Source organism: Arachis hypogaea, chromosome 3 (assembly GCF_003086295.3).
Source record: "Arachis hypogaea cultivar Tifrunner chromosome 3, arahy.Tifrunner.gnm2.J5K5, whole genome shotgun sequence".
NCBI lineage: Eukaryota > Viridiplantae > Streptophyta > Magnoliopsida > Fabales > Fabaceae > Arachis > Arachis hypogaea.
The window spans coordinates 84,635,953-84,661,867 of record NC_092038.1 but is presented as its reverse complement, the minus strand read 5'-3'; the positions used below and the strand labels follow the sequence as shown (position 1 = coordinate 84,661,867).

The 25,915-nt window shown below is 39.5% G+C and overlaps 1 pseudogene; it reads right to left on the bottom strand.

Annotated features, from left to right (window-relative positions):
* Positions 1-545: 545 nt before the first annotated feature.
* The window catches only part of LOC112770548 (uncharacterized), a 44,354-nt pseudogene continuing 18,984 nt past the window's right edge, over positions 546-25,915 (bottom strand).

Below are 25,915 nucleotides of genomic sequence, written 5' to 3'. Positions count from 1 at the left end.
TGTATTTTTCCCTTAATATCTTCATTGTTGAGGTTAAACTAAAAAAGGAAGATTCCTATCTATCAGTCTGTCACAAAATCCGAACATTTTGAATTGGTTACTACTTTTTCCTTTGTATATGTTTACAGCAGTACCCGAACATAACACATCCATACTTGATCATACTATTTTTCCCTGCTTTGATCAAGTGGACTGATATTATTTCCTAAATCCTAACACCCCTGACCCCCCCCCCCCCTTTTCCAACCTCCCCTTTTTGTCTTCTCTAATCAAACTTGACAATTCACTTAACATGATTTTAGGTGAATTTTGAATCATAAAACTAAACATGTAAACTCGACTCAATTGAGGACCTAACATACAATACCACGCATTAAGTCAAGCTTTGATAACCTCATATAATCATATATGTAAATCTACATGGAAAGGAGCATTCAAGACATTAAGCATATGCGTAACAAAACCAGTTACATATTTCTTAAAAAGGAAAGAAATACATCTGGAACAGGTACAAATTTTTAATGTTTTTTGACATCCAATATCAATGTCAAACAGCTCAGACTAGGAAACAAAATATCTTCTTTTCAGTTTTCTACCACAGTTGGCAGATGAGAAACAGCATCTAATTGTTATGCACCTGCATCAGTAGACATGGTTTGTCGATGTAACTCCTCATGTGCATTCCTCAGAAATTGATCCCAACCACTTCCTGGGGCAGTATCCAAGTAATCATATGGAACAGCAGTTTGAAGCCTGGCCTAACAACACAATGATCATAAATAATTCTGAACTCTGCATCCCCTCCTTCACTGTAGATATGCTCTAATTCATCCCACGCACTAACTAAAATTAATATTAAAAAGAAACTAATTTATATATCTAAATGGTGGACGAAATTGTGATCACATCAATGTAGTATTCTTTGTTGTTGTATGGAATCATTATTATGGCACCTATGTGTGGACACAACTCCGTTCAACTAACCAGCAAGTGTACTGGGTCGTCCAAGTAATAAACCTTACGTGAGTAAGGGTCGATCCCACAGAGATTGTTGGTATGAAGCAAGCTATGGTCACCTTGTAAATCTCAGTTAGGCAGATTAAATTGGTTTATGATGAGTTCGAAAATTAATAATAAATAGAAAATAAAAGGGATAGAAATACTTATGTAAATCAATAGTGGAAATTTCTGATAAGCGTATGGAGATGCTGTGCTCCTCTCGAATCTCTACTTTCTTCTTACATTCATCCAATCCTTCTTACTCCTTTCCATGGCAAGCTGTATGTAGGGCATCACCGTTGTCAATGGCTACATCCCATCCTCTCAGTGAAAATGGTCCTATGCTCTGTCACAGCACGGCTAATCATCTGTCGGTTCTCAATCAGGTTGGAATAGAATCCCTTGATTCTTTTGCGTTTGTCATCACGCCCAGCCTTCAGGAGTTTCAAGCTCGTCACAGTCATTCAATCCCAGAATCCTACTCGGAATACCATAGACAAGGTTTAGACTTTCCGGATCCTCAAGAATGCCGCCATCTATCTAGCTTATACCACGAAGATTCTGTTGGGGAATCTAAGAGATATGCGCCCGGCCTAAGGTAGAACGGAAGTGGTTGTCAGTCACGCGCGTTCATAAGTGAGAATGATGATGAGTGTCACGGATCATCACATTCATCAAAGTGTTGTGCAACGTATATCTTGGAATATGAATAAAAGAGAATTGAATAGAAAGTAATAATAATTGTATTGAAACTTGAGGTACAGCAGAGCTCCACACCCTTAATCTATGGTGTGCAGAAACTCCACCGTTGAAAATACATAAGTGAAAGGTTCAGGCATGGCCGAATGGCCAGCCCCCTGAATGATCAAGAGACCGAATGATCAAAGACTACAAAGTCAAAAGATTAAACTGTCAAAAGATGTCTAATACAATAGTAACTTATCCTATTTATACTAGACTAGCTACTAGGGTTTACATGAGTAAGTAATTGATGCATAAATCCACTTCCGAGGCCCACTTGGTGTATGTTTGGGCTGAGCTTGGTCTATCCACGAGCTAAGGCTTTTATTGGAGTTGAACGCCAAGTTGTAACGTGTTTTGGGCGTTCAACTCCAGATCATGACGTGTTTCTGGCGTTTAACTCCAGACAGCAGCATGTACTTGGCGTTCAACGCCAAGTTACGTCATCAATTTTCGAATAAAGTATGGACTATTATATATTGCTGGAAAGCTCTAGATGTCTACTTTCTAAATCCGTTGAGAGCGCGCCATGTGGAGTTCTGTAGCTCCAGAAAATCCATTTCGAGTGCAGGGAGGTCAGATTCCAACAGCATCAGCAGTCATTTTGTCAGCCTTTTGCAGAGTTTTGCTCAAGTCCCTCAATTTCAGCCAGAAATTATCTGAAATCACAGAAAAAGACACAAACTCATAGTAAAGTCCAGAAATGTGAATTTAACATAAAAACTAATTAAAACATCCCTAAAAGTAGCTTGAACTTACTAAAAACTACCTAAAAACAATGCCAAAAAGCGTATAAATTATCCGCTCATCACAACACCAAACTTAAATTGTTGCTTGTCCCCAAGCAACTGAAAATCAATTAGGATAAAAAGAAGAGAATATATTATAAATTCCAAAATATCAATGAATATTAATTCTAATTAGATGAGCGGGACTTGTTAGCTTTTTGCTTCTGAACAGTTTTGGCATCTCACTTTTTCCTTTGAAGTTTAGAATGATTGGCTTCTCTAGGAACTTAGAATTTTGGATAGTGTTATTGACTTTCCTAGTTAAGTATGTTGATTCTTGAACACAGCTACTTTTATGAGTCTTGGCCGTGGCCCTAAGCACTTTGTTTTCCAGTATTACCACCGAATACATAAATGCCACAGACACATGACTGGGTGAACCTTTTCAGATTGTGACTCAGCTTTGCTAGAGTCCCCAGTTAGAGGTGTCCAGAGCTCTTAAGCACACTCTTTTTGCTTTGGATCACGACTTTAACCACTCAGTCTCAAGCTTTTCACTTGGACCTGCATGCCACAAGCACATGGTTAGGGACTGCTTGATTTAGCCGCTTAGGCCTGGATTTATTTTCTTGGGCCCTCCTATCCATTGATGCTCAAAGCCTGGGATCCTTTTTACCCTTGCCTTTTGGTTTTAAGGGCCATTGGCTTTTTCTGCTTGCTTTTTCTTTTTCTTTCTATTTTTTTCGCCACTTTTCTTTTTTTCGCAAGCCTTTGCTTTTTCACTACTTTTTCTTGCTTCAAGAATCAATTTTATGATTTTTCAGATCATCAATAACATTTCTCTTTGTTCATCATTCTTTCAAGAGCCAACAATTTTAACATTCATAAACAACAAGATAAAAAAATATGCACTGTTTAAGCATTCATTCAGAAAACAAAAAGTATTGTCACCACATCAATATAATTAAATTAATTTCAAGGATAAATTCGAAATTCATGTACTTCTTGTTCTTTTGAATTAAAACATTTTTTCATTTAAGAGAGGTGAAGGATTCATGGAATTATTCATAACTTTAAGACATAGTTACTAACTACTAATGATCATGAAGTAGAGACACAAAACATAGATAAACACAGCATAAAAACTGAAAAGCAGAAAGAAATAAGAACAAGGAATGAATCCACCTGAGTGAGGGTGGCGCCTTCTTGAAGGTCCAATGGTGCTTTTTGAGCTCCTTTATGTCTCTTCCTTGCTTCTGTTGCATGATCCCTAGTAATTTTGGTGTTCCTATCCTTAGTTGCTCCCAATAATTTTGTGGAGGACAATGTATCCCCTGAGGTATCTCAGGGATCTCTTGATTTGCAGTCAAATGTTCTACCACTGAGCTATAAACCCTTTACATGAGTCTTTCCATCTCCCATGACTCAGAGGTGGAAGCTTTTGTCTTCCCTTTTTTCTCTTCTTCTTCTTTTTTTTTTTGAATGTCTTTGGCCTTAGGTGCCATTAATGGTTATGGAAAAGCAAAAAGCTATGCTTTTACCACACCAAACTTAGAAAATTGGTCGCCCTTGAGCAAGAGAAGAAAGAAAAGATGAAGAATAAGAAGAAGATATGGAGGAGATTGAGGGATGTGTGTATTCGGCGATATGGGTGGGATTGGGTGGGAAAGAGAATTTGAATTTTAAAGGTAGGAAGAGAGGTTGAAGTTGATGGGAAGTGTGACATGGGGAAGAGTGAAATAGGATTAGGAGGTAAGGTGGGAATATGTTAGGTGGGGATCCTGTGGGATCCACAGATCCAGCGGTGTCAAGGAATTCCATCCCTGCACCAAATAGGCATGTAAAATGCCTTTGCACACCATTATGGCGTTTAAACGCCGAGTGGTGCACGTTCTGGGCGTTCAACGCCCATGTAAAGCATGTTTCTGGCGTTGAACGCCAGTTTTATGCTTGTTACTGGCGTTCAGCGCCAGCTTTTTCCTCTAGGCACATTCCTGGCGTTCAGCGCAAGAATGTTGCTTGTTTCTGGCGTTTAGCGCCAGATTCATGCTCTGTTCTGGCGTTGAACGCCAGCCAGATGCATCTTACTGGCGTTGAACGCCAGCCTGTGCTTCCTCCAGGGTGCGAATTTTTTTCTGCTGTTTTTGCTTCTGTTTTTAATTTTTATGATTTTTTTTCGTGACTCCACATGATCATGTACCTAATAAAACACAAAATAACAATAAAATAAAAATTAGATAAAATTGGGTTGCCTCCCAACAAGCGCTTCTTTAGTGTCAATAGCTTGACAATGGCTCTCATGGAGCCACAAAGGTGATCAGGTCAATGTTGTATAGTCCCAACACCAAACTTAGAGTTTGGATATGGGATCTTAACACCAAACTTAGAGTTTGGTTGTGGCTTCACAACACCAAACTTAGAGTTTGACTGTGGGGGCTCTTCTTGACTCTGAACTGAGAGAAGCTCTTCATGCTTACTCTCTTTTGTCCTAGAGGGATGGCCATGTGCCTTAAACACAAGGTAGTCCCCATTCAATTGAAGGACTAATTCACCTCTATTGACATCTATCACAGCTCCTGCTGTGGCTAGGAAAGGTCTTCCAAGGATAATGCATTCATCCTCTTCCTTCCTAGTGTCTAAGATTATGAAATCAGCAGGGATGTAAAAGCCTTCAACCTTTACTAACACGTCCTCCACTATTCCATAAGCTTGTCTCAATGACTTGTCTGCCAATTGTAATGAGAACAAGGCAGGTTGTACCTCAATGATCCCCAGCTTCTCCATTACAGAGACTGGCATAAGATTTATCCCTGACCCCAGATCACATAGAGCCTTTTCAAAGGTCATGGTGCCTATGGTACAAGGTATTAAGAACTTGCCAGGATATTGTTTCTTTTGAGGTAGAGTTTGCTGGATCCAGGTATCTAGTTCATTAATGAGCAAGGGAGGTTCACTTTCCCAAGTCTCATTACCAAACAACTTGGCATTCAGCTTCATGATAGCTCCTAAATATTGAGCAACTTGCTCTTCAGTCACATCTTCATCCTCCTCAGAGGAAGAATAGTCTTCAGAGCTCATGAATGGCAGAAGGAGATTTAATGAAATCTCTATGGTCTCTGTATGAGCCTCAGATTCCTTTGGATCCTTAATAGGAAACACCTTCTTGCTTGAAGGACGTCCCAGGAGGTCTTCCTCACTAGGATTTTCGTCCTCCTCCTCCCTTGTGCATTCGGCCACATTGATTATATCAATGGCCTTGCACTCTCCTTTTGGATTCTCTTCTGTATTGCTTGGGAGAATACTGGGAGGAGTTTCAAAAATTTTCTTACTCAGCTGGCCCACTTGTGCCTCCAAATTTCTAATGGAGGATCTTGTTTCATTCATGAAACTGAAAGTGGCCTTTGACAGATCAGAGACTAAATTGGCTAAATTAGAAGTGTTTTGTTCAGTATTCTCTGTCTGTTGCTGAGAAGATGATGGGAAAGGCTTGCTATTGCTCAGCCTATTGCGTCCACCATTGTTAAAGCCTTGTTGAGGCTTTTGTTGATCCTTCCATGAGAAATTTGGATGATTTCTCCATGATGAGTTATAGGTGTTTCCATAAGGTTCACCCATGTAATTAACCTCTGCCATGGCAGGGTTCTCAGGATCATAAGCTTCTTCAGAAGCTGCCTCTTTAGTACTGTTGGATGCATTTTGCCATCCATTCAGATTTTGAGAGATCATGTTGACTTGCTGAGTCAACACTTTGTTCTGAGCCAATATGGCATTCAGAGCATCAATTTCAAGAACTCCTTGCTTCTGAGGTATCCCATTATTCACGGAATTCCTCTCAGAAGTGTACATGAATTGGTTGTTTGCAACCATGTCAATGAGTTTTTGAGCTTCTGCAGGTGTTTTCTTTAGGTGAATTGATCCACCTGCAGAATGGTCCAATGACATTTTCGAAAATTCAGATAGGCCATAATAGAATATATCTAATATGGTCCATTCTGAAAACATGTCAGATGGACATCTTTTAGTCAGCTGTTTGTATCTTTCCCAAGCTTCATAGAGGGATTCACCATCTTTTTGTTTGAAGGTTTGAACATCCACTCTCAGCTTGCTCAACTTTTGAGGAGGAAAGAATTTATCCAAGAAGGCAGTGACCAGCTTATCCCAGGAGTCCAGGCTATCCTTGAGTTGTGAATCCAACCATATTCTAGCTCTGTCTCTTACAGAAAAAGGGAAAAGCATGAGTCTGTAGACTTTAGGATCAACTCCATTCGTCTTTACAGTCTCACAGATCTGCAAGAACTCAGTTAAAATTGATAAGGATCTTCAGATGGAAGTCCATAAAACTTGCAGTTTTGTTGCATTAAAGCAACTAGCTGAGGTTTCAGCTCAAAATTATTGGCTCCAATGGCAGGAATGGAGATGCTTCTTCCATCAAATTTGGACGTTGGCTTTGTGAAGTCACCAAGCATTCTCCTTGCATTATTATTATTTTCGGCTGCCATCTCCTTCTCTTGTTCTAATATTTCTGAAAGGTTACCTTTAGATTGTTGTAACTTAGCTTCTCTTAATTTTCTCTTCAGAGTCCTTTCAGGTTCTGGATCAATTTCAACAAGAGTGCCTTTATCCTTGTTCCTGCTCATATGAAAGAGAAGAAAAGAAGAAAAGAAAGAGGAATCCTTTATGTCACAGTATAGAGATTCCTTTATGTTAGTAGAAAAAGCAAGGGGAGAAGAATGTAGAAGAGGGGATTCGGATATTTAGATGGAGAGAGGTGAAGAGAAGTGTTAGTAATTAAATAATTAAATAGAACAAGAAAAGAGAGGGAGAATTTCAAAAATAATTTTAAAAAGGTGTTAGTAATTTTCGAAAATTAGAGTTAAGATAAGATTAAAATTAAAATTTAAAACAATTAAAAAGAATTTTTGAAAAAGAGAGAAGTATTTTCGAAAATTAGAGAGGGATAGGTAGTTAGTTGGTTTTGAAAAAGATAGGAAATAAACAAAAAGTTAGTTAGTTGATTGAAAAAGATATTAAAATCAAATTTGAAAAGATAAGAAGATAAGAGGTTAGATAAGATATTTTAAAATCAAATTTTGAAAAAGATAAAATTTTTGAGAAAGATGAGATAAAAGATAAAAAGATTTAATTCAAAAATTTGAAATTACTTACTTCACTAACAAGAAACTACAAGATAAGATTCTAGAACTTAAAGATTGAACCTTTCTTAACAAGAAAGTAACAAACTTCAAATTTTTGAATCAATCACATTAATTATTAGTGAATTTTCGAAAATATGATATAAGGATAAGAAAAAGATTTTGAAAATATTTAGAAAAATATTTTTGAAATTTTCGAAAAATAGAAAAAAATGAAAAAGATATGATTTTTGAAAAAGATTTTTGAAAAGATAAGATTTTTAAAATTGAAAATTTGACTTGACTTGTAAGAAACAACTAATTTTTAAAAATTTTTGACCAAGTCAACCCAAAATTTCGAAAATTTGGAGGGAAATAAGGAAAAGATATTTTTTGATTTTATTTTTGAATTTTTTTATGATGAGAGAGAAAAATACAAAAGTGACCCAAAACATGAAAATTTTGGATCAAAACACAAGATGCATGCAAGAACACTATGAATGTCAAGATGAACACCAAGAACACTTTGAAGATCGTGATGAACATCAATAACATATTTTTGAAAAATTTTTGATGCAAAGAAAACATGCAAGACACCAAACTTAGAGATCTTTAATGCATGGACTCTAACAAACGAAAAATGCATATGAAAAACAACAAACAACACAAAACAAGAAAACATCAAGATCAAACAAGAAGACTTGTCAAGAACATCTTGAAGATCATGAAGAACACTATGAATGCATGGAATTTTTGAAAAATGCAAGAAAAATTTTTTAAAGCATGCAATTGACACCAAACTTAAAAATTGACTCAAGACTCAAACAAGAACACAAAATATTATTGATTTTTATGATTTTATTAATTTTTTTGGATTTTTATTAATTTTTTTCGAAAATAAAGTTTGAAAAAAAAACGAAAAAGAAAAGAAAAAAAAATTTTGAAAAAGTTTTTGAAAGGAAAATTACCTAATCTGAGCAACAAGATGAACCGTCAGTTGTCCATACTCGAACAATCCCCAGCAACGGCGCCAAAAACTTGATGGACAAAATTGTGATCACATCAATGTAGTATTCTTTGTTGTTGTATGGAATCATTATTATGGCACCTATGTGTGGACACAACTCCGTTCAACTAACCAGCAAGTGTACTGGGTCGTCCAAGTAATAAACCTTACGTGAGTAAGGGTCGATCCCACAGAGATTGTTGGTATGAAGCAAGCTATGGTCACCTTGTAAATCTCAGTTAGGCAGATTAAATTGGTTTATGATGAGTTCGAAAATTAATAATAAATAGAAAATAAAAGGGATAGAAATACTTATGTAAATCAATAGTGGGAATTTCAGATAAGCGTATGGAGATGCTGTGCTCCTCTCGAATCTCTACTTTCTTCTTACATTCATCCAATCCTTCTTACTCCTTTCCATGGCAAGCTGTATGTAGGGCATCACCGTTGTCAATGGCTACATCCCATCCTCTCAGTGAAAATGGTCCTATGCTCTGTCACAGCACGGCTAATCATCTGTCGGTTCTCAATCAGGTTGGAATAAAATCCCTTGATTCTTTTGCGTTTGTCATCACGCCCAGCCTTCAGGAGTTTGAAGCTCGTCACAGTCATTCAATCCCAGAATCCTACTCGGAATACCATAGACAAGGTTTAGACTTTCCGGGTCCTCATGAATGCCGCCATCTATCTAGCTTATACCACGAAGATTCTGTTGGGGAATCTAAGAGATATGTGCCCGGCCTAAGGTAGAACGGAAGTGGTTGTCAGTCACGCGCGTTCATAAGTGAGAATGATGATGAGTGTCACGGATCATCACATTCATCAAAGTGTTGTGCAACGTATATCTTGGAATAAGAATAAAAGAGAATTGAATAGAAAGTAATAATAATTGTATTGAAACTTGAGGTACAGCAGAGCTCCACACCCTTAATCTATGGTGTGCAGAAACTCCACCGTTGAAAATATATAAGTGAAAGGTTCAGGCATGGCCAAATGGCCAGCCCCCTGAATGATCAAGAGACCGAATGATCAAAGACTACAAAGTCAAAAGATTAAACTGTCAAAAGATGTCTAATACAATAGTAACTTATCCTATTTATACTAGACTAGCTACTAGGGTTTACATGAGTAAGTAATTAATGCATAAATCCACTTCCGGGGCCCACTTGGTGTATGTTTGGGCTGAGCTTGGTCTATCCACGAGCTGAGGCTTTTTTTGGAGTTGAACGCCAAGTTGTAACGTGTTTTGGGCATTCAACTCCGGATAATGACGTGTTTCTGGCGTTTAACTCCAGACAACAGCATGTACTTGGCGTTCAACGCCAAGTTACATCATCAATTTCCAAATAAAATATGGACTATTATGTATTGCTGGAAAGCTCTGGATGTCGACTTTTTAACGCCGTTGAGAGCGCGCCATTTGAAGTTCTGTAGCTCCAGAAAATCCATTTCGAGTGTAGGGAGGTCAGATTCCAACAGCATCAGCAGTCCTTTTGTCAGCCTTTTGCAGAGTTTTGCTCAAGTCCCTCAATTTCAGCCAGAAATTACCTGAAATCACAGAAAAACACACAAACTCATAGTAAAGTCCAGAAATGTGAATTTAATATAAAAACTAATGAAAACATCCCTAAAAGTAGCTTGAACTTACTAAAAACTACCTAAAAACAATATCAAAAAGAGTATAAATTATCCGCTCATCACTAAGATCATGTAGAAATTTAACAATGTATAGTTAGTAAGCTGGGGTTAAATTTTGGTTATACATGCAAACCACTTGTGGAGGACATGAATACCCTGGTGTTGAGACTTAATCATGTTGAGTACTCGTTCCTTGAGAGAGGCAAAAACAATTCATATCTTTTTTAACGAGTTTGCTTGGAATTGATGCCCGACCGGAAAGGGACATGCATTATGGAAAATTCTCAAGTAGTACTAAGTATACTATCAACACAACATATTTTTAGCCATACCACAACTATCCTCATATCCTATCATTTCTCAATCCAACCACATCATGCAAAAACCTCTACTATACATCAACAAGTTTAACATGTTCTTACTCAATATACATATACACACATATCATCATCAACTCATCACTTATAATCCATTCAATAAGCACCAAAACCAAAACACCCTTAATATGAAGGTTACTAAGTATCAAATATATTCATTCATTTCAACCTATTCTATGGTCACCTATCCTAAGTTTTCACAGAACATTACATATTATATATCTAAAACTTAAACTATACCTTGGTCGATTTCTACGTACTTCCCGAGACACCACCAAAGGCACCAAACACATCCCCAAAGTTCCAAGATCTTCAAAACAGTGATACCCAACCTCCACCAAGTCTCAAGTGTCCACAAATCAAGCTCCAATTAATATATATACACCTAATTTCACATTACCACATGATGAGTTTGAATTCACTCCCCCCCAATAAAAATGGTGAATTCTCTCTTTGGCAATCGCACCAAAATTATCGTCAAGTAATAACCCACAGTGGAGTGGGATCGTATCCAGAGAGATTGGTAGATTTGAGCAATTTTTAATCAATTGGTGAATTAGTCAAGCTAAAGAGAATAAGTTGTGATTGCAGAATAATAAATGGCAGAAACATTAATGGCAAATGAATAAAGAAAGGCAATAGAGTGCAGAAATAGAAATGGCATGAATGTAAACAGGGAATGGGGATTTGCAGAATGTAAATGAAAGCTATAAAAGAAATGGAGAGATAAGAATAAGGGGGATTTATTGAGATCAGGAGATATTGTCTCTTTGGATTAAATCCAGCTTATATCCTCTTCAATCATGCAACTCATTAACCTCTTGGCAATCATGATTGATGGAGCCCCAATCCCTTGGTGACTCAATCTCTCAGATCTTGATCAATAGCCAATTCCTTGGTCTAATTGCTCATAAAGAGAGATATGATTGGTCCCTGATTATACCACACATCATCATAGGTCCAAGTAGAGGGAGGATTATATGTCACCATATCCAAACACCAAAACCCATATCCTACTCAAGTGTGAGAAGGGATTTCTAGCATGGTTTCATGTTTCTTTTTCAAAGGTTCCCATTGAAACCCATTTTGCATTCAATCTCTTTTTCAAGATAATTGAACACTAAGCATGAAAAACGAAATTCCTTCTAGTAAATCAAAGAGAAGATGAAGAGAAGAAGAAATTCACTATCATTAATCCATCAAGTACAATAGAGCTCCCTCTCTCAATGAGAGGGAATTTAGCAACTCATAACTCAGAGAGAAAGTACAAGAGAATGGAAGAGAAAATGTGTAAAAAGTGAAAAGTGAATCCAACTAGAACTATCCACAATCCCCTTACTACTCAGATCTCCCATTTTAATACTTCTAAGGGATATTTATACTACTGCTAGGTCTAGAAAAATAAAGGAAAATAGAAAATGTGAAAAGAAAATTACAATTTGGAGGAAAAAGAAACTTAACAAATGTGATCTAAGCTGGCGTGTGACTGGCGCTTCACTGGCATGTCATGCTTCCTTTGATTCTGGCTTGGCGTGCCACGCCTCATCATCCAAGTGGCACGCCCTACTTCATTGCATCCCTGGCGTGCCACGCCTTCGAGCCAAAATAGGATGCCTAGGGTATTTTAATTGACCATTGTAACCTAGCATGCCACACCTTCGAGGCAAAGTGGCATGCCCAGGCCATTTTAATAACCTCAAGTAGCCTGGCGTGCCACGCCTTCGATACAAAGTGGCATGCCTACACCATTTCCTCATCTTCATGCTTTTTGGAAACTTGTACCAGCGTGGCACGCTCAGGGTCTGGCGTGCCACGCCCCTCTAAATGCCTCATCCCCTTGCTGGCGTGTCACGCCTCATCATTCAAGTGGCACGCCCAGTTCATTGGCTTCTTATCTCCTTCTTTGGAAAACACTACCAGCATGCCATGCCATGAGACTGGCGTGCCATGCCCATCACTAGCCTTGGTTCCAAGAGCTGGCGTGCCACGCTTGAACGTCCAAGTGGCACGCCAAAGTGAGATTCCTTTGCTGGCGTGCTACGCCTTTGATACCAAGTGGCACGCCCAGCTTTTGCTTGGCCTCCTTGAGTGTTGGCGTGCCACGCCTGGTCATACAAGTGGCACGCCCAAGTGAGATATGTGAGCTGGCGTGCCACGCCTTCGACTCTAAGTGGCACGCCCAGCATTGGTTTGGGTTTTCTTTGTGCATTGGCGTGCCACGCTTGTGTTATTCAAGTGGCACGCCTTAGTGGAATTATTGGGCTGGCGTGCCACGCCTTCGACACCAAGTGGCATGCCCAACTTTGCTTTGCCTTCTTGTTCATTGGCATGCCACGCCTGGTTGCTCAAGTGGCACGCCCAGACCTCATTTAGCCTTCAACCTCCTCTCTGGATTCTTGTACCAGCGTGCCATGCCATGTTGCTCAAGTGGCATGCCCATTCAATTGTGGGTCTCTTAGGCTTGGCGTGGCACGCCTTGATCCTCAAGTAGCACGCCCAAGTGAATTCTGGAGCTGGTGTGCCACGCCTTCGAACCAAAGTGGCACGCCCTAGTGATGAACCCTTCTAAATGATGAATTGGCGTGCCACGCCCAACCTCTGGCATGCCACGCCCCTTCAATGGTCTTCATTGTCGCTCTCTAGAAAGTTGTACTGGCGTGCCATGCCAATGTAATTTTGTGGCGTTTGTTCCAAGTGGTACGCCTGCTTCACACGCCCCACTTGTTTTGTTGTTTCCTTACTATTTTTTATGTCTTTTTCTCCTGAAATTCAGCACAAACTCATTTCAAAGCAATGTACTATGATATTCATCAATTAAGGCATGTATTGCAATGATCAAATGAGATTATGCCTCTTTTATGGTCCTTTTTATGCAAGAAAAATGTGTAGGTGATGCAAGTCATCACAACACCAAACTTAAGCTTTGCTTGTCCCAAGCAAATCATTGTGAGTGGTCCTTTTATGAATTGAGACATTGGCTTTGAAATGATGCAAACATGACTAAGAATAGGACTAAGTGTTTAACTCATGCATGAATATTTTAATGTCACAAAGGGTCCCTAGATCCTTGAGGGTTCTTTCAAGTGAATGCTTCAGGGGTCCTCTTTATTGATTGTCACCTTGAAGTAGCAACAGTTTCTTCATTCTCTTTTTGATTGTTCTCTTTTTCTCTTTTTTATTTATTGACCACGACTCTAAGTGTTTTGTCTCAAGACAACCCTTTAGTTAGTCTTTCAATCAGCACTCCCAAACCAGTTGGCTTTAGGGTACTTGGTGTTGAAACACCCCTGAGAATCTACTTGCCTAGGTCTCTTCTTGACACATCTTCACCACAAGCATCTACTAGGGTTTTCAACTCTTTTGAGATTTTTTAATGTTTTCTTTTCATCCTAGTATTTGATGCTCACAGCCTTGGATCTTTATTGCTTACTACTTCTTGGGTCTATAGATATTCAAGGAACACCCATCAACCTTTACTTGTCATACCTTCTAAGACTAGTTACCTTTCATGATTCATTTTTTCTTGTTCATTTAGGGTTCCACACTTAGTCTTTTATTTCTTAGCTTTTGAATGATCTCTCTTGGTCTTAGTCTCATTTACTCTTGTTTTTGCACAACTCACAACAACTCTTATGGAGACAAACTATACTTTATTGATGTTGAAAAGACTAGAAATAACACTGCGTTGTCTTTCTTGTAATTCAAAGGACTCACAAAAGACTTTAAGCATAAAAACTAAAAATGAAAAATAAACTATCCTAATATTACTATTTATTCTCAATCATAAAGTAAAGCAGAAAGAAAAGCTTAAGCAAAATTCAGAATTTGGAAAATGTCAACCATGGGACTTAACAACCTTGTGCAGCTTCAACTTCAGTTCATTGGCCCTTTGTCTTTGTCTTTCTTCTTGGAAGGGGAAGAGTCATCTTCATCCTTTTTGGAGGATCCTTCTTGTGCTTTTTTGTCCTTGGGCTTCCAAAATCCAAGCCTTCTCATGTAGGACTTCACATTTTCTTTGTGCTGGTATGCGATTTCCTCCTGTCGTGCACTGAGTTCCTCTAATTTCTGCATATAGGTGGGATAATTGGGATTCATGTTGGCTACTGCATTCCACAAGTAGCTCAACTTAGTTTGTGCATAGCAGTCATATTCCCCTCTTGATACAGTTCTGGCTTCATATAGATGCCTGAATTCAGCAAGGCTCTCCATTTGATGTTGTTAATGTTCCAGCATCATCCCTAAGCTGCCTTGCAATTCTCCCCAGTTGATCTGGTCTTGCTGCTCCTTCAGGTGCTCAAAGCTTCCTTAGAGGTTTTGTTATTCTTATTCATTTGGTCTCATTGCTTTCTTTGGCTATCCTGGAATTGGTTGACATCTTTGACGTGGCGGAAATCGGCGAGTTAAGAAATTATTAATAGAAATACGTTGCAAGTACAGTCCTTAACAAGCTGAAAATTCGCTTATCAATTTAGGAGGGTTGTCATAATATTGAAATTAAAATACTGGGAGTATGAATCCCAGGTCGTCTCCCAACAAGTTGTAGAAAGATGTGCTATTTTATCAATCAGGTGTTTTCAAAAATGGTTGAGTTGATAAACAGGAAATTAATTTAGAGAATTTAATTAATTTTAAATAAAAGCCTTGACTGAGAGTAGATTAGTTGGAAGCCCTATTCTTGTTGAAGTACTCTTAAGATTAATTAATAATTGGAAGTTGCTCTGCCTAGTTATCCCTTACTAGGTAATGGAAAGTCAAGCAAGTTGGAAAGCTGTTTCTAGTCACAAGTCCTAATCCTCTCCCTTGGGAAGGACTAGTGTCAATGATTAGAGGGTGATCCAACAATAAACCCAATTATAATTTCTCTCTTGAGTGATTCAACTCAAGGTTTCCTTTCAATCATCTCCCAATCAAGTTATGGAACTACTCATTCATCATAATTATAAACATCACAGAATCAATGGGGAAAATAAAAGAAGACATGATAAATAATAATGAAAGGGATTAATTGAAAATAAAATAGCCTATATTAATAACTTGTGAAAATAATCAAATGTCAACTCTGGAGGAATTAGGAATATGGAAGAATAAATAAAAAGTAAATAACAGAATATAATGACTAGTACCGGAGGTAGACTCTTCTCAAAAGCTAAAGCCAAAATCTTCAAAATCCTAATGAATGTCCAAATGAGTAAAACCTAGGGGAGAAGTAAATTCAGATCTAAAAACTAAAAATTATGCAGAATGAATGTTGTTCTCTTTCTTTGCATGTTCCCTTGCTCTAATCTATGTTTTTGGGCCGAAAATTAGGTTAAAATCCGGCCCAAAAACTCTGCCAGTGACTTCTGAAATTCTGCAGATCACGCACGTCATGCGGCTGCGTCGTCCACGCATTCGCGTCACTCAGCGTTTCTCGTACCACGCGTGCGCGTCATCCACGCATTCGCGTCGTTCATGTAGCTTCCAATCCACGCTGTTGCGTCAGGCAGGCGAGCGCGTCACTGTTATTTCTTCCATTTCGCGCGGTCACGTTAGCCATGCGACCGCGTGACTTCTCGCTGGTTATCTCCTCAATTCTTTGTGTTCCTTCCATTTTTGCATGCTTCCTTTCCATTCTTTAAGCCATTCCTGCCCTGTAATTCCTGAAATCACTTAACACACATATCAAGGCATCTAATGGTAATAAGAGAGGATTAAATAAAAGAAAATAAAAGCCAAAGAAGCATGTTTTCAATCATAGAGTATTTTTAGGAAGGACTTTTAATTACATGCAAATCATATGAATAAGTGGGCAAAGACTTGATAAAACCACACAATTAAACACAATATGAATCATAAAATAGTGATTTATCAACCTCCCCACACTTAAACATTAGCATGTCCTCATGCTAAGTTGAAAGAGATAAATATGAATGAACAGGAACATGCAAGACTCATGTAATGCAATGCAACCTATATGCATATGAATGCAACTATATGAGTTGGTCTATGGTGCACGAAATTATGATCATCAATGGCGCCATCAACATGGTACGCACAATTGTAATCTCAACTCTTTATCACAATTTCGCACAACTAACCAGCAAGTGTACTGGGTCGTCCAAGTAATAAACCTTACGCGAGTAAGGGTCGATCCCAAAGAGATTGTTGGTATGAAGCAAGCTATGGTCACCTTGTAAATCTTAGTCAGGCAAACTCAAATGGTTATGGATGATGTATGAACAAAACATAAAGATAAAGATAGAGATACTTATGTAATTCATTGGTGAGAATTTCAGATAAGCGTATGTAGATGCTTTGTCCCTTCCGTCTCTCTGCTTTCCTACTGTCTTCATCCAATCCTTCTTACTCCTTTCCATGGCAAGTTGTATGTAGGGTTTCACCGTTGTCAGTGGCTACCTCCCATCCTCTCAGTGAAAATGTTCAACGCACCCTGTCACGGCACGTCTATTCAGTTGTCGGTTCTCGATCATGTCGGAATAGAATCCAGTGATTCTTTTGCGTCTGTTACTAACGCCCCACAATCGCGAGTTTGAAGCTCGTCACAGTCATTCAATCATTGAATCCTACTCATAATACCACAGACAAGGTTTAGACCTTCCGGATTCTCTTGAATGCCGCCATCAATTCTAGCTTATACCACGAAGATTCCGGTTAAGAAATCCAAGAGATAAACATTCAAGCCTTGTTTGCTTGTAGAACAGAAGTGGTTGTCAGGCACTCGTTCATAAGTGAGAATGATGATGAGCGTCACATAATCATCACATTCATCATGTTCTTGGGTGAAATGAATATCTTAGAACAAGAACAAGTTGAATTGAATAGAAGAACAATAGTAATTGCATTAATACTCGAGGTACAGCAGAGCTCCACACCTTAATCTATGGTGTGTAGAAACTCCACCGTTGAAAATACATAAGAACAAAAGTGATCATTGGCTTCGGCCCCAGAGAGGGAACCAGAAGAACCAAGATCTGATCTAAGATCTAAAGTGATCAAAAGATGAAAATACAATAGTGAAAGGTCCTATTTATAGAGAACTAGTAGCCTAGGGTTTACAAAGATGAGTAAATTACATAAAAATCCACTTCCGGGCCCACTTGGTGTGTGCTTGGGCTGAGCATTGAAGCATTTTCGTGTAGAGACTCTTCTTGGAGTTAAACGCCAACTTTTGTGCCAGTTTGGGCGTTTAACTCCCATTCTTGTGCCAATTCCGATGTTTAACGCCGGGCAGTTTTGAGCTGATTTGGAACGCCGGTTTGGGCCATCAAATCTCGGGCAAAGTATGGACTATTATATATTGCTGCAAAGCCCAGGATGTCTAATTTCCAACGCCGTTAAGAGCGCGCCAATTGGGCTTCTGTAGCTCGAGAAAATCCACTTCGAGTGCAGGGAGGTCAGAATCCAACAGCAGCTGCAGTCCTTTTTAGTCTCTGAATCAGATTTTTGCTCAAGTCCCTCAATTTCAGCCAGAAAATACCTGAAATCATAGAAAAACACACAGACTCATAGTAAAGTCCAGAAAAGTGAATTTTAGCTAAAAACTAATAAAAATATACTAAAAACTAACTAAAACATGCTAAAAACATACTAAAAACAATGCCAAAAAGCGTATAAATTATCCGCTCATCAGTCTACATGATTAAAAATAGATAAGTTCTCTAAGACAAAATATGGGGCAGATTTCACTAATTCAGAGCATATTGTAAAAGCAGATAAATTTGTAAGAAGACAGCTTGTGAAAGCAGGGGATACAGGACTGAGCATTGAACCCTTACTGTTGGTGCATGTGCACTTTAATCATCTCTAGCATATGGGGTAATCACTCTATCCTTCTCTAATCATGCTTTCAAAAGATTTTGTTTTTCACCTAATCAATCAACAATTTTAAAATGCCAATGCAAACATCATGAGGTCTTTTCATGGTTGTAATGGGGCTAAGGTAAAGGTGAGGATACACATATGGCTAAGTGAGCTTATATGTTGAATCTTTAATTAACCCAAGCTCCTACCTAACATACATATACTCTATATAATTTCAACATTCATCTTAGCTACCCAGAATTTCCTTTTCACATTCCATATTCATGTATCAACCGTTATTTTAATTTTATCATATGTGCATTGATTATTAAATTCTGACTTATCATTGGGGTGATTTTGTCCCCTTATTCACTAAAATAAAGAAGATATATATATTTTGTCTAGCTTACCAATGCACATAGATTTGTAATTTCCTTTTATGGTTTCACATGAATAGGTACCCAAATTCCCTTTATTCTATTATGATATACTTCCTATTACCTTTTATTCCCACAATTTTCCCATACTCAATTAACACACAAATTCTATCTTAAGCTAACCAAAGATTCAATTGGGCTTTTCAATTATTTTTCGCTTAAGGCTAGTAATGTGGTACAATATGGAATGAATGGGATTAAAAACAGCTCAAAGTGGTTAACAAAGGTAGTTAAAAAGGGTTGGCTTATTTGGGATATGTGAGTTAAACAAACAACAGCCTCAATCATATGCATGCACATAACACATTAATTTTGGACATATAGGATAAAACAAAATTCAGATTACAATCATAGAGAAGTAAAAACAGAAGAAAAAAAATGTTTATGGTTAAATAGTGTAACCATGTATTTAGGCTCAAGCTCTCACGAATTGTGTGTTCTCTTTTTTTTTCTTTTTTAGCTCAAAAATTCTGTTCCAATTTCAACTTCAAACAAATTTAATATAAATATTTTGATTTAAATTAGCGAAATTTTGAAAAATATATGGTCTTAAAAGAAATTTATTGTCTTTTCAATTAGGTAGAACATGCATGCAATTAACCTACTAATATGCAATCTATCCTATTCTAAAGAAGAAGAAATTGGTGTTAGGGGGAAAAGAATTACCTCCGGAAGTCAGGTACTGACGACCTCCCCACACTTAAGGCTTTGCACCGTCCTCGGTGCCATCTGTCAGGAACAATCGTGGGTTGGTGGCAGTATCTACATAGTCGGGACCGTCATGGCTCCCTGTGCTGGTAAAGGAAGTGGAGTCCGGAGTGCCTGGGTCCTCGTCAGGTCTGCGATTGCCTGTGAGTAGCTCCTTGAGGTATTTGAAACGGCGGTGGTTGCGACGTTCTCGGAGCTTTGCTTTCTTGTCTTGTTGGTCCAACCGCTTCAGTATTTGATGCAGCAGCTGACTAGTAGATGGTAGAGGAACTGCAGCATCCTCTGTGGACTGGCTGGTAGTGGCAAGTGGTGGCTTGAGATATCTCCCGTTAGGGACGTACTGATCATCTCGTGGAAGTATGGCTTTGGTGTCTCTAGCTCTGTAGGAGACTCTGGCTACTGAGACAAGATCAGAGACCAAGGTGGGAAAAGGTAGGTTGCCCGCGATTTGCACGTATCCCATAGCATTCCGGATTTGTCTCGGTAAATTTAGAGGCTGGTCTGTGAGGATGCACCATAGTAGAATGGCCATGTCTACGGTGAAGGAAGACTCATGAGTGCTCGGAAAGACGTAATGGGACATAATCTGTGCCCATACGTGAGCCTCTAAGGTAAGTGTGGAAGCCGAGATTCCCTTAGGATGGGAATGATAGTATCCGAAGATCCATTTGCTGCCAGGTTAAGCGATAACTCTGAGAACAGCGTCCCAGTAAAAGTTGTACGCCAGGCGTTTGAGTGCGACTTCTTGAAAAACGTCCAATCCTTCTGGAGCAGGGGGAAGATCTAAGGCTCGCTGAATGGACTCTTCTGTAATGGAGACTTGCTTCTGACGTATATAAACAGACTGCAGAGTCGGCAGGTGGAAGTTAGAGTAGAACTCAACTACCCAAGAAAGATTGACCTATCGTGGCTGTCTCTGTAGGAATCCCCAATGTCTTTGTGCAATTTGCAGCTCAACAAAATCGGCAATACGAGGCGGAAGGATAAGAAGGTGTTCATTGTTGTAATTCTGAGCTGCCAGAATAGGAAACATCTGCTCACAGTAGCGATTTGAAAATCGTGCAGTGTCCTTTGCTGGGAAGGCTCTCTCCTTTTCATCAACCTTTATAATCTTTTTAATTCTTTTTGTTGAGGGCTTGACTGCAGTTAAAGAAGGCTCTGCCACTAATGCTCTTTTTGTTCCTTTCCTTGCTGTGGATTTAGGGGTAGCTTTCTCTTTCCCTTTCTTGGTGGCCATCCTGAAAGGAAACGAGGAAAGACATTAACATTCAAGGGTTATAGCAAGGAAAAGAATAGGAAAGGTGGTAATCAATGTACAGGTATGGATAATGATATGAACACATGGTCATGACTACATGTGGCAAATCAACAATGGAAATATACCAAGTGCATGTGAGGAAAATTGAATGCAAAGTGTTTATTAGCATGCCGGCAAAGGGCACGAGTAGCATAGATCAAGCATTCCATGTCCAAATTAGATTACCAAGTCTCTCAAATTAATAATATGTTTGTAAAAACAATTATATTTAAATAATAAAATAGAGAAGGGGTTATGTGAAAAGCAGGCATTTAGATTAGTAGATTTAAAAGAAATCCAAAATTAATGCAAAATGCCATATGGGGGTTTTCACAAACACATAGCATGCATGTTAAATAAGGTATGGAAAATATTAATTAGAACATGCAGGTAACCCTATAAAAATAATATATAATTGTTTAAACAAATCCCAAACAGTCCATAAGCAACATGTAAAAATAATGACCCAAATAAAATTTCAACACCAATAGGAGGAATAGGAAAAGAAAAAAGAAAACATGGTTAGGGAAAGTAGAAGAGAAAGAAAAAGAAAACATGATAATAAAAAGAAGAATGAAAAAGTAAGGAGGGAAGAAGAGAGAAGAAGAACCTTGATAATGGTGGTGGAAGAGAGGGGGTGGAAGAGAGAAAGAGGGGAGGAAGAAGGAAAAGGGGAGAAAGAAATAAGATTGGGGGGAAAGAAACGATAAAACAGGCTCGCAAATTTGAATGAGTTGGGCGGCGCAAACGGCACGGACGCGTGGGGCATGCGGTCGCGTGGAAAGCCCTTAAGTGAGGTGACGCGAAGGCATCGGTCACGCGGACGCGTGACGTGATTTGCACTAGTGGCGCAAGGGCAGCTTTGCGCTTGCACAACTCTCTGTTTAAATTGTGTTTTGCCAGAATTTGGGGTGACGCGATCACGTGGTTGACGCGATCACGTGGATGGCCAGATGGAAATAACGACGCGGACGCGTAGGGCACATGTTCGCGTGTCAGGACTTGGGCGACTAGCACAAATGCAGCCGAAGTCCAGCTCAACTCTCGGCCATTCACCCTTGTTATGTCGAATTGCAGGGTACGCGTTCGCGTGGGTGGCGCGGACGCGTGGGAGGCATTTTTCCCACATGACACGGACGCGTCAGCGACGCGGTCGCGTGGATCAATTTGTGCCAAAGGCACACCTCCAGCCACATTCCGGCGCAACTCTCTATCCAATCTTATTTATTTCCAATGCTCATGCGACGCGGACGCTTTGGTGACGCTGGCGCATCGCGTGCGAATTCTCTTCTTTTTTTGTTTTTTTTTGTTTTTTTTATTATGCAAATGCAGTATGCAGATGAGGTGCAAGATATAGGCAGTAGTACAGAGAAGAGTTATAGATGAGGGAAGATAAGGAGAAGAAGAGGAACGATCATACCGTGGTGGGTTGTCTCCCACCTAGCACTTTGCTTTAACGTCCTTAAGTTGGACGCTTCCTCAGCTCAGTTTTCTGTTGCGAGTGGATCCTCCAAGAGGAAGATATCTAACTCCTTGTTTTTTGTCACCTTCTCACCATGGTAGAGCTTCAAACGATGTCCATTAGCCTTGATGAGTTCAGAGCTTGAAGGGTGACTTAGGTGAAAAACTCCGTATGGCTCAGCCTTCTCGACTCTATATGGACCTTCCCACCTTTGTCGCAGCTTGCCTGGCATGAGCTTCAGTCTAGAGTTGTAAAGGAGGACTAAATCCCCATGTTGGAACTCCTTCCTCTTGATGTGTTGATCATGTACAGCTTTCATTTTCTCCTTGTACAGCCTTGAGTTCTCATAAGCTTCTAGGCGAAGGCTCTCCAATTCCTGCAGTTGCAACTTCCTTTCAGCTCCGGCTTTCTCAAATCCCATGTTGCACTCCTTTACTGCCCAAAAAGCTTTGTGCTCCACTTCAACTGGAAGATGACAGGCCTTTCCATAGACTAAGCGAAAAGGACTCATCCCAATGGGTGTCTTGTACGCTGTTCTGTATGCCCAGAGTGCATCTTGTAGCCTGGTGCTCCAGTCTCGTCTGTGAGGTTTGACTATCTTCTGCAATATGCGCTTTATCTCTCTGTTAGACACCTCGGCTTGCCCGTTAGTCTGAGGATGGTAGGCTGTTGCTACTTTATGAATGATCCCATGCTTTTTCAGTAATCCTGTTAGTCTCCTGTTACAAAAATGGGTGCCTTGATCGCTCACGATTGCTCGTGGTGATCCAAAGCGACAAATAATGTGGTTTCTAACAAAGGAAACAACAGTGCTAGCATCATCAGTACGGGTAGGAATTGCTTCCACCCATTTAGAAACATAATCTACAGCTAACAGTATATAAAGGTGGCCATTAGAATTTGGAAATGGACCCATGAAGTCAATGCCCCAAACATAAAAAATTTCACAGAAAAGCATAATTTGTTGAGGTATTTCATCCCTCTGGGATATATTACCAAACCTTTGGCATGGGGGACAAGATTTACAAATTCAGCAGCGTCTTTAAAAAGAGTAGGCCACCAGAATCCACAGTCTAAGATTTTTCTAGCTGTACTTTGAGAGCCAAAATGTCCTCCACTCTCAGATGCGTGACAGGCATCTAAAATGGACTGGAATTCTGATTGAGGCATACACCTTCTAATTACCTGGTCAGCGCCACATCTCCATAAATATGGGTCATCCCATATATAATATTTAGACTCGCTTTTCAGCTTGTCTCTTTGGTGCTTAGTAAAGTTTGGAGAAAAAGTGCGGCTAACTAGATAATTAGCGACAGGTGCATACCAAGGGACTACTTCAGATACTGCTTGTAGGTTATCAAATGGAAAATTATCAGCTATAGGAGTGGAGTCATCTTTAATGTGCTCAAGGCGACTCAAGTGGTCTGCCACTAGATTCTGGTTACCACTCCTATCCTTTATTTCTAAATCAAATTGTTGTAGTAGCAGTATCCAACGTATAAGCCTTGGTTTGGATTCCTTTTTAGCTAATAAATACTTTAGAGCTGCGTGGTCTAAATACACTACTACCTTAGCACCAAGTAAATAGGCTTGGAATTTATCCAGAGCAAAAATAATAGCAAGAAGCTCTTTTTCAGTAGTAGTGTAGTTAGACTGAGCAGTGTCTAAAGTCTTAGACGCATAAGCAATGACAAAAGGATCTTTACCTTCACGTTGAGCCAGCGCTGCTCCTACTGCATGGTTGGAAGCATCACACATGATTTCGAATGGCTGGCTCCAGTCAGGTCCTCTCACAATTGGAGCTTGAGTCAGGGCGGTCTTCAGCTTATCAAACGCTTGTTTGCAATCCTCGCTGAACTCGAACTCGATATCTTTCTGCAGTAACCTGGATAGGGGAAGTGCTACCTTATTAAAGTCCTTAATGAATCTTCGGTAAAAACCTGCATGGCCAAGGAATGAACGGACTTCCCTCACAAAGGAAGGGTAAGGCAAACTAGAAATAACATTCACCTTTGCTGGATCTACAGAAATGCTAGTATTAGACACAACATGTCCTAGTACAATTCCTTGTCTTACCATAAAGTGACATTTCTCAAAATTCAATACAAGGTTTGTACTGACACATCTATCTAGTACTCTAGATAAAATATCCAAGCAAAGGCTAAAGGAATCACCATAAACGCTAAAATCATCCATAAAAACCTCCATACAGTCCTCAAGAAGGTCAGAGAAAAGACTCATCATGCACCTTTGGAAAGTAGCTGGTGCATTGCAAAAGCCAAAGGGCATTCTCTTATAGGCATAAGTTTCAAAAAGACATGTAAAAGTAGTCTTTTCCTGATCTTCAAGGGCTATATGAATCTGGAAATAGCCTATGTGACCATCTAAAAAGCAATAATGTGATTTACCTGACAGACGATCCAGCATTTGATCAATGAATGGAAGAGGGTAGGTGATCCTTACGAGTGGCTTGGTTGAGACACCTATAATCAATGCAGACCCTCCAGGCGTTCTGTACTCTGGTCGCTATGAGCGCTCCATGCTCATTCTTCACTGTAGTGACTCTAGACTTCTTGGGCACCACTTGTACTAGGCTCACCCATTCACTGTCTGAGATGGGGTAGATAATATCTGCCTCTAATAGTCTGGTCACTTCCTTCTTGACAACCTCTAAGATAGTGGGGTTCAGTCATCTTTGGGGTTGACGAACGGGTCTTGCTCCTTCTTCTAAAAAGATTCTGTGCTCACAAACTTGAGGGTCGATGCCTACTATGTCTGCCAAACTCCACCCAATTGCTTTCTTGTGCCTAACTGCTCTTCCTGTTGAGAAGTGAGGTCCCGTGCAATGATAACTGGAAACTTCTGCTTGTCCTCGAGGTAAGCATATTTGAGGTGTGGAGGGAGGGGTTTTAATTCTAACTTCTGTTCATGGTCAGGCTCTGGATTGTCTGGAGCTGGTGGCACTGGTAGAGTACTTTCATTGTCCTCAGAATTCCCCACACTCGGACCTTGTCCTATGTACTTCTCTTCAAACTCCTCCTGGTGAACTTCAGCTACGGTTTCATCTATGATGTCACACTGGAGGATAGAATGATCTTCTGAAGGGTGCTTCATAACTCCATTCAGATTGAAGCTTACTACTCGGCCGTCTATTTCAAAAGAGTATGTTCCTGAAAAAGCATCTAATTTGAACTTCGAGGTCTTCAAGAAAGGTCTTCCGAGTAGGATTGATGATGGCTTCTCTGAGTCATTTTGGGGCATCTCCAGGATGTAAAAAACAATGGGAAAAGTGAGACCTTTAATACCCACTAATACATCTTCAGCAACTCTAGCCACTGTAATAATACTTTTATCTACTAACACAAAACGAGCTGCTGACCTTTTTAAGGGAGGGAGCCTCAAAACATCATATACAGACAAAGGCATTATACTAACACTCGCTCCTAAATCACACATGCAGTCAGAAAATATCACACCTCCAATGGTACAGTTAACCATGCATGGGCCTGGGTCACTACATTTTTCAGGTATATTTCCCATTAAAGCGGATATAGAACTACCTAAAGGAATAGTTCCTAATTCATTAATTT